Below are 10,244 nucleotides of genomic sequence, written 5' to 3'. Positions count from 1 at the left end.
TCTATCATTTCTGGAATCTGAGGAGGCTGTTATACAAATAAAAAACACTTGGGTAATTTCTTCCTGATATGCTGCACATGGTCCTGTTAACCAGTAGGGACAATAACACTGTGGATATATGATTCAGAGGGTCTGGAGCCCAGTATGCATCTATTCCTAATCAATGGAGTCCAGGGTCAAAATTACCTCGATTAACATTGTTGCTATTGTTATTACTATTATTAACTCACCTGCCAAGAAAGGAGTTTGGCATCTTGGAAGTAAGATTCTGCATTGTATGCACAAGCTGTAGTTTGCAGGGTGTGATGGTGGACAAGTAGACAAAATGGAGAATGTTATTTCTGACAGTGGCTGATGTTTCTGGAGAGATCTCTGCACTGTAACAAGTATTTCTTCTAGCAGAGCAGAAAGTCATACCTGGAAGGGATGGAGGAAGAATTGAATGGAGTGTGTGCTGAAAAACTCTGGACACGGGCAGCTACATAAATTAGAAGCAGCTGTGGCTGAACTGGAAGGGTATTCAAACAGTAGCGGATGTTTCTGTACCAGGCAGTAGCACATAGGAGGCCAGGTAGAACTAGAGAGCTCTGTGTGTGAGAGGGAGAGGGGAGCTGGTAATCAAGGACATAAAAGGCTACAATAAGGAGAGGCTCTGCCACACAGTTGGCCATCAGATAGAAATCTGGGAGGTCTGACACTTCAATCAGAGGTTTTGCCAGACACAGATATAGTTCAGTTCTACATAGATTTTTCAAGTTTATATATGTTGTAGCCATTCCTTAGTTTTATTCCTCCTTCCCTTCTTTTGAATCCTTTTGTTAATTTTGCATGTTTCAGGGAAGGAATAATGTAAATTTATATGTCCTCTGCCATCTTTCCAGAAGTTTTAACATCTCTCTTTTGAGATCCAACCAACAATAAAATGTTTCTTGCATTTTCAAGATGTTCTTTCATTCTGTTGTTTTTCTTTATACTTGAACACACAGATGGTTGGCTTAAATTCAACAGTCCAATTTGCCTCCAGTTGAGGATTTGGATTTAACAATTTGCTGTATCTAATGATTCCCATATTTTTCTCAAGTGTATTAAATTCATATGCTTCTTTTCATTATTATCATCATATTCATTTTTCTATTTTCCTTATTAAAATAGTAAATAAAAGCAAAATGTTATAGAAGAGTATCCTCAAATACTTTTTAAAATAGGACATTATTTTCAAGTGAAAATTATCTTAATGAATCATTAACTTAAATGATCTTGAATGACAATTTAGATATCATAGTAGTTAACATTATAGAGACTGGAGCCAGTTTTCATTTTTCACTTTCTGGCTATGTGATTTTGGGTAATTTATTTAACCTCTCTGGTTTCTCCATTTTCTTATATATGAAACAGGAATGATAATAGTGACAACTTACCAACAGTGTTCTTGGGATTAATGAGTTAATAGATGTCAGGCACTGAGAACAACACTCTGCTTAATGCAAGAGCTATATTATCTTTTGTCATTAGCATTACCCAAATTTCAGTGAGTAACAGAAATAACAGTGAAGGTACTTGGGTTGATGTCAGGACTTAAGGATTTATTTCATGTAGGTGAGAGGTAAGGTTTTATTATTTTTTCTTTTTTTATTTTGCTTCCAACTCATTAACTATTATTCCAGTACTATTTACTGAATAATTTATTTCTGTCAACTTCTTATATCCATTTTAATTCTGTTTTATATTTAATGTTGTTATAAAAGCAATTATTTTTAAACTTTTTATTTTATTACATGAATAATATATGCTCATTTCAAAAGCAGAAAATGCAAATGAGGTAAAAACACACCTTTCATATTCTAACTTTGAGAAATGTTTACATGTATTTCTGTATTAGTTAGAATGAGTTGGGCTATTCTGTGGTTTAAAACAACAACAACTACAACAAGCCTCGGGGTTTTAAAATCACCAGAGCTGATTTCATGCATCACTATATATCCATGTGAGGTCATCTGGGGTTTCTGCTCTGCTGTGTATCAGTTTTCTCCCAAAAAGGCAGAACTTAAATGTACCATTCCTTCACACTATTTAGCACAAAGTTTAGGATCTCCGAGTAAAGTGGATAGTCTGTTTCTCATGTCTAAAGGTGGTTGGTTCCTTTCGATCTAGAAACCCCACTGATATATCCACAGCATTTTTCAGACACACATCTTATAAATGTGCAATGCATCTCTGCATTCTCACTTTCAGTGATCTGTTTTGTGACTTAATTGTAGTTACATTGAGTTTGTTATACTTCAGAAAGTACGCTTCTCATAATCACTCCTCTCTTAACGACTCTGTCAAATCCAGAAGATTTACTGGTGTCACACATTCTTTGTTAGACCATTACACTGGATGAACTTAATAAGTTGGGAGATAAGAATGAGGTGTAGTGGCCACAACCTTGACTTGACCCTGACTTTTAATAGGATTTCTGCCTCAAAAACATTCTCAGCCTCCCCCTATCCCAGACAGTTTTGGGTTGAGAAGTACTTGCCTCTTTGAACGTCATAGATCTCTGAATTAGTAAACGCTAAGTTGTCATTAATTCTCTTCTTACAAACTGATAAATTGTTTTCTGAAATTATCTGTTGCTTATGTTATCTTTCCACATAGAGCCTGCCCTAACCGGCACACAAACTACTAACATTTTCTATCCTTTGCTTCTAAAGATACAAGTTTGTCAGGAACACGCTCTGCCTTCCAAGAAGCTACAGAAGACAGTTTATCAAATGTTCCATCCCTGAGGTATCCTGGTCAATCATCTTCTCAGCCTGCAGTATTCGTTTTCTTACTACAAATCCCTGAGCTGTAATGCAGTGACCCAAATGTAAGAGCTTTTGGTTGAGTCGTACTCCACTTTTGATATCAGCAAAGATAGATGAGGTTATGCTGTGATAATAAACAACCTTAATGGTCTACATGAGAAAAGCTTTATTTCCCACTCATACCACATACGCATCACAGGTCAGCCAGGGACTCGCCTTTGCATTGTCTTTACTGCTGCATCCAGACTGGTGGGCAACTCACATTGGGAGTATTTACAGTCAGCAGAAAAGAGGTGCATGGCATATTCACACTTACCCTTAAACTTACCCAGATAAATGCAAAGAAAAATAACTACTCATCGCTTGACTGGTCAAAGGAAATTGCTTGGCTGTTCTTAACTTCAAGGGGATGAGGATGTGAAATAAATCCATATGCCTGAGAATAGAACTATAATTCTAAAATTCATTCCCCTTGTATTTCTTTTTCTCTTGCCACCTCACTCCACCTTTGGCCTGTATATCATTTATCTACGTATAGTATTTTGACTGAATGTTTTCTTGTAGTGTTTTCCCATCCGTGTTCTGCTGAACCATTGTGGTATGTCAGAAATCAGGGTAGGTATGGCAAAGGGAGGTACTAAGCATGCAGGACTTTGGCCCCAAATTCAGTTCCAGGAAGCTAGTCATGACATCTCTCCTTTTATTTATTTATTATTATTATTACTATTATTTTGAGATGGATTCTGGCTCTGTCACCCAGGCTGGAGTGTAGTAGTGCAATGTTGGCTCACTGCAACCTCTGCCTCCCAGGTTCAAGGAATTTTCTGGCCTCAGACTCCCGAGTAGCTGGGACTGCAGGCACACACCACTACTCCTGGCTAATTTTTGTATTTTTTTTTTTTTAGTAGAGATGGGGTTTCATCATGTTGGCCAGGCTGGTCTCGAACTCCTGACCTCAAATGATCCATACACCTCGGCCTCCCAAAGTGCTGGGATTACAAGCACGAGCCACCATGCCTAGCCACATCTCTCCTTCTAGACACAGCATCAATAATGTGTCTCATGTGTCTTTATTAATTATCATCTTTTCTCCTTGACTAATCTCAGTCTACTGGTTTAAGCCCAAAGAACTATAGATGACCAACCCATTAAAATATTACCAATGTTTACTTCTGGACACTAGAATTATGGGTTATTGTTTTCTTTGTGTGCACCTGTCCTAGGAAACTTGGAGCTCTGAATTGAGCAACCATGAATCTGCAAGATGGTAAATCCTTGATAGTTTTACAGTGAGAAAATGTTAATGAATAAAGGACAAAAAGTTGCTTTAGACTCTTTACTGTACCTGAAAATTAGAAAATAAAAGTTTTGGAAATAGGCTTAAAACGGGTCAAGATAAAAGCATTTAGACCATAAGAAATTACTTCCCAAATAAGTTTAAGATACAAGTATTTGAGCAGGAATGCACAAATTCCATCTGAGGGAGGGGAAGTCTAATATCTTATGCTTCTATCAGTGGACTAGCTACAGCCGTGTTTTATGTAAATATAAATTGAATTCCTGCAGCAGGCAGGTCACTGTATTTGCTGATGCATAATGAGGGTGCTCAAACTTAGATTGTTTATCCCCTAGAGTCTCATTAAACTAAATATACTTGCCTTAAGCCACCTGCCTTTGGGCAGTTGCAATAGAAATAAAATCAGATTCATTTCCCGTCTTGATAAATTGGCATTAACTACTACTTTATCTGAAATAAGCTTGATAATTAGTGTCTCTGATTACATGGGGAAAACTGTTGAATCTTTTAGAATGCTTTAAAAAATGCAGGCTTTCTAAATTTGCTGCAGTTGAGGGAGGAGATTTGAAAGCCCTGAGCCAGTCATGACTGTGATGAGCATCATTAAAATAGCAATCTTTTTTTGGAAGCTCATCTTGTCCCAAGTAAGTGTGATTTAGGAATATGGGAACACCTGTTCCCTGGTGGCAGTTTTTACCTCAATGTTCTATTATCTATGATGACTGAGCTCCAGAGAAAGATGTGGATACTAAGAGTGAAATATCTAATTAAATGATTAATGAGAATTAAAGGTAAGGGCCCTGTATTAGTCTATTCTCATGGTGTTATAAAGGACTGTCCCAGACTGGCTATTTTATAAAGAAAAGAGGTTTAATTGACTCACAGTTCAGCATGACTGAGGAGACTTCAGGAAACTTACAATCATGGCAGAAAGGGAAGCAAACATGTCCTTCTTCACATGATGGCAGGAAGGAGAAGTGCTGAGCAAAAGGGGGAAAATCCCCTTATAAAACCATCAGATCTCATGAGAACTCACTCACTATCAAAAGGACAGCAGCATGGGGGTAGCTGCCCCCATGATTAAATTACCTCTCACCAGCTCCCTCTCATGACATGTGGGGATTATGGGAACTGCAATTCAAGATGAGATTTGGGTGGGGACACAGCCAAACCATATCAGATCTCTAGGAAATTAACTGTCTCAGGGCCAGGGTCCAGTTGTATGATTATTTTAAATACCACCACCTGCAAATAACCCATGTCAGTTATATTACAGTCAATAACTATTGACCACATACAATAAACACTTATTTCCCTCCATGCTGTGGTCAACTGTTTACCAGGTGTTAGGTGTTGCCAGCTTTTAAGGATGCAGACAGAAAGCAGAGTGAGCTTCTTGCTGCCCCATAATCCCTGCAAAATCTTTTTCTTCTGGCCTCCCCTCTACTAGCTCACATGAAATTTAGTTTAAGACTATCTGCCAGGCGCGATATCTCACGCCTGTAATCCCAGCACTTTGGGAGGCCAAGGTGGGCAAATCACGAGGTCAGCAGATCGAGACCACCCTGGCTAAGACGGTGAAACCCCATCTCCACTAAACATACAAAAATTTAGCCAGGCGTGGTGGCAGACGCCTGTAGTCCCAGCTACTTGGGAGGCTGAGATGGAAGAATGGCATGAATGCAGGAGGCAGAGCTCGCTGTGAGCCAAGATTGAGCCATTGCATTCCAGTCTGGGTGACAGAGCAAGACTCTGTCTCAAAAAAAAACAAAAACAAAAACAAACAACAACAAAAAAAACTATTGGGGACACTCTTCCATGTTTCTTGGAGCTTCGTTCACATACATTTTCTTGAGGCCACAGAGCCATGTCAGAGAGACTGGCCAGATAGTTCTTTTGACCACCTTACCTGCTTAGAGGGAGTCGACATGGAGTTATGACCATAAGGGATGCCTGGTGGCCTAGTGCAGGCTAGGAAGAAAAAAATAGCGTGTAAGTTCCTTGAATAAGGAGAGAAAGCAATGAAAAAATTAATGATTGGTAAACAATTACAGTAAATGCACACGAATATTTTTTTTTAAGTTAAAAGTTTTACTATCCTATATTTCTTTTTTTTTTCCCCAGTTAATTTTGTATTTTTTTTTTATTATTATTATACTTTGAGTTCTAGGGTATATGTGTATAACGTGCAGGTTTGTTACATATGTATACTTGTGCCATGTTGGTGTGCTGCAGCCATCAACTCGTCAGCACCCATCAACTCATCATTTACATCAGGTATAACTCCCAATGCAATCCCTCCCCCCTCCCCCCTCCCCATGATAGGCCCCGGTGTGTGATGTTCCCCTTCCCGAGTCCAAGTGACCTCATTGTTCAGTTCCCACCTATGAGTGAGAACATGCAGTGTTTGATTTTCTGTTCTTGTGATAGTTTGCTAAGAATGATGGTTTCCAGCTGCATCCATGTCCCTACAAAGGATACAAACTCATCCTTTTTTATGGCTGCATAGTATTCCATGGTGTATATGTGCCACATTTTCTTAATCCAGTCTGTCACTGATGGACATTTGGGTTGATTCCAAGTCTTTGCTATTGTGAATAGTGCCGCAATAAACATACGTGTGCATGTGTCTTTATAGCAGCATGATTTATAATCCTTTGGGTATATACCCAGTAATGGGATGGCTGGGTCATATGGTACATCTAGTTCTAGGTCCTTGAGGAATCGCCATACTGTTTTCCATAATGGTTGAACTAGTTTACAATCCCACCAACAGTGTAAAAGTGTTCCTATTTCTCCACATCCTCTCCAGCACCTGTTGTTTCCTGACTTTTTAATGATCACCATTCTAACTGGTGTGAGATGGTATCTCATTGTGGTTTTGATTTGCATTTCTCTGATGGCCAGGCACACGAATTATTTTATCCAAGTATTAATAATAATAAAAGTAGTAATGAATATTTCTAGAAAGTTTACTCTGTATTTGGCTACTGTGGAAAAATGCCATGAATTCATTATTCAACTAAACCTTCATATCAAGCCTATGAGACAGAGATTGCCTACTCTACCTGGGCCTGGGACAGAAAAGTATCTTCCCCAACCGAGCAGCAGAACTGAAAATAGAATGCAGTCTCTGCGACCCCAGATTCCTGCCTGTGCTTCGCAGGTGGTTTTTTTATATCATGATGAGGCACATGAACCTTGTTCTGAGAGAAATCTGGATACACTGGTAGGTCTCCACTGTGTATGGTATAAGTCTCTGGCTGGCAGCTTACCTTGGTGATTGCCTGGAGAGTGGTTTAGAGGACGTTGACGTTAGACAAAGGATCCTTTATCTCAACAGCCAGGGTAATAATCAGAGCCTGAACAAGGATAATGGCAGAGGCAGCACCTGAGGAATAGATGGATTTAAAATATGTTCATAATAAAAAAGCTAAAGAACCTGGTGATTAATTGGACTTGTGGACTGAGGAAGAAGAAGAAATTGAGTATTTCCAAGACCATGGCCTTTGCAGAAAAACATAGGTAGATGCTACTATTTAATTGACGGTGGCAGAGTTTTGAAAGTATTCACATTCAATCTTCTAGATTGCAGCACTGAGCCTGAAGTATCTGTAATTTCTCTTTGGGTGACAGAACATGCTGTCATAACTGTAGGTCATGTGAATCTAATGGGTTAAGAGACTCAGAAAATCCTTTAGTAGCAAGCCCAGGATACTTTCTCTGATTTACTCTGTTCCAATGCTTGCTTTATGTTGGGGATTGTACAGATTTGTTTAACTGACAAAGCAAAGCTTAGACTGTTCTTTTCCCAAGAAATAATTTCTTGAGCCACAACAAAGATTGAGATAAAAGAAGAGATTGCCTTTTGTCTACATTTTGTATTCAGTGAGAATTTTTATTTGCTATTTGTTTGCTACTTTATAATATTTCTATTAGAAAATAGTAAAAGGGCTGGGTGCCGTGGCTCATGCCTATAATCCCAGCACTTTGGGAGGCCAAAGTGGACAAATCCGGAGGTCAGGAGATCGAGACCATACTGGCTAACATAGTGAAACCCCGTCTCTATTAAAAATACAAAAAATTAGCCAGGTGTGTGGCATGCGCCTGTAGTCCCACCTACTCGGGAGGCTGAGGGAGAAGAATCCTTGAACCTGGGAGGAGGAGCTTGCGGTGAACCGAGATTGCACCACTGCACTCCAGCTTGGGCGACACAGTGAGATTCCTTCTCGAAAAGAAAAGAAAACAGTAAAAGCCCATCTTTTAGACCCCCAGAAAGGAAGGGAAAAGTGGACATTGGATGCCATTTCTATCAATCATCTGGGTATAAAAGAGCAAAAACAGCAGTGAACCTGGCTGAATTTGTAAAGCTTGATTGGAGACAAACTTCTCTGTCAGCCTCATCTAAGGTGGGGGTGGAAGGTGCACTCTTCTTAGATGAATGTCTGGACTCACTGACTGGGTATGATAACATATAATTATCACATAACATTATTTTAAGGAATACTAAGCAGACCTTGCTGGACATCTTTTTTCTTTACTTAGGTTTGTCTTTTATAGTTGAGAACATTTCACTCATTGACCAACACAAGTAATCTCCCCTGTGTTGAATGGTTGTCCCCTTCATCATCATGCTGAAACTTAATCGCCATTGTAACAGTATTAAAATGTGGGACATTTAAAAGGTGTTTGGATCATGAGGGCTCCACTCATGGTTGGGAATTGTGCCTTTATAAAGCAATAAGTTTGTCCCCCTCTTGCTCTCTCTGGTTCTCTGACCGTCCATTATGTGATTCCTTATGCCATGTAATGATGCAGCAAGAATGGCCCTTGCCAGATGGTGGCCCCTTGAACTGTGAGCCAATACATTTCTGTTTGCTATAAATTACCCAGTTTGTGATATTCTGTTACAGCAGCACGAAACAGTCTAAGACATTTGATAATCAGCTGGAAAAGGGAGACCCCAGTTGCATGTAGCAGCATGGCACAATACTAGCAATGATAGGCAAAGGTTTAAAGAAGAGTTGGGAAACAAAGACTTTGTTTAATGAAATGGCCATTCTGACTGCAGTGGAGAACTCACTTTTACCTAAGAATCTTCTTTTCATTTTTCTGCCATCTGAAGACTGAATAAATCCCACTTCTGCTATTTTATTAAGAAGTAACCACGCCGGGCGCGGTGGCTCAAGCCTGTAATCCCAGCACTTTGGGAGGCCAAGACGGGCGGATCACGAGGTCAGGAGATCGAGACCATCCTGGCGAACACGGTGAAACCCCGTCTCTACTAAAAAAATACAAAAAACTAGCCGGGTGAGGTGGCGGGCGCCTGTAGTCCCAGCTACTCGGGAGGCTGAGGCAGGAGAATGGCGTGAACCCGGGAGGTGGAGCTTGCAGTGAGCTGAGATCCGGCCACTGCACTCCAGCCTGGGCGACAGAGCGAGACTCAGTCTCAAAAAAGAAAAAAAAAAAAAAAAAAAAGAAGTAACCAGAGTTGTGGGGAGAGAAGTATGGAAGTACTGTATGTTATGCATCTATGCTTCTTTGGGTGCTTTTTCCCATAAACTAAAGTTGAAATAGACTTGTATATTCACTGTTTTCAAAATATGAGCTCAAACAAGAATTATGAAGGGTGTGATAATGAAAATGGAATCTGAAGTGTCCTCATGAGAAAAATGTAGTATCATTATGTATAAACGAGGGCAATGGATAACATATCTCCCCACTTCATGCATCTATATGGTGGTGAACTGAAAATGCTTATGAAAACCTTTTCAGTTTGAAACTTCAGTCAGCATAGGAGAAACCCACAGGATTAGAATTGGCTCTTTTCCTATATTGTTTTTACCAGTTTCCTATTCACAAAAGCAATAGGTTTATTTTTAAGTCTAGGAACGTAGACATTTGTGATAAAGACGAAGTGACATTCACTTACTAATTTCTAATTTTATTCAAATAGTGGGGTTTTTTAAATATTTCACTTTTTTAGGTACTTATGTTTACTCTGTAGTTTTTAACCATTCTAATAATCCTGCAGTATAGGTTAGGAAGATATTTTGTGCTTTATTTGAATGGGAAAACTGAGATGTAGAAAAAGATAAAAACGTCTTGCCCAAAGTCCAAGTCAGGAACGTTTGTAACCTATGTATTGTTTATTC

The 10,244-nt window shown here is 39.3% G+C and overlaps 1 long non-coding RNA gene across 1 annotated transcript; it reads right to left on the bottom strand.

The window, feature by feature from the left end:
- Positions 1 to 236: 236 nt before the first annotated feature.
- Positions 237 to 7,476, bottom strand: LOC126933517 (uncharacterized). Its single transcript, XR_007718647.1, has 3 exons — positions 7,365 to 7,476; positions 5,999 to 6,060; positions 237 to 417 (listed from the first exon to the last, which is right to left on the bottom strand). It is a non-coding gene; the product is annotated as an uncharacterized LOC126933517 (long non-coding RNA).
- Between the last annotated feature and the right edge of the window lie 2,768 nt (positions 7,477 to 10,244).

The sequence above is a fragment of the Macaca thibetana genome, chromosome 13 (genome assembly GCF_024542745.1).
Source record: "Macaca thibetana thibetana isolate TM-01 chromosome 13, ASM2454274v1, whole genome shotgun sequence".
In the NCBI taxonomy this organism is placed as follows: Eukaryota; Metazoa; Chordata; class Mammalia; order Primates; family Cercopithecidae; genus Macaca; species Macaca thibetana.
The sequence above is the reverse complement of the archived record's forward strand: the minus strand, read 5'-3'. Positions and strand labels throughout refer to the sequence as shown.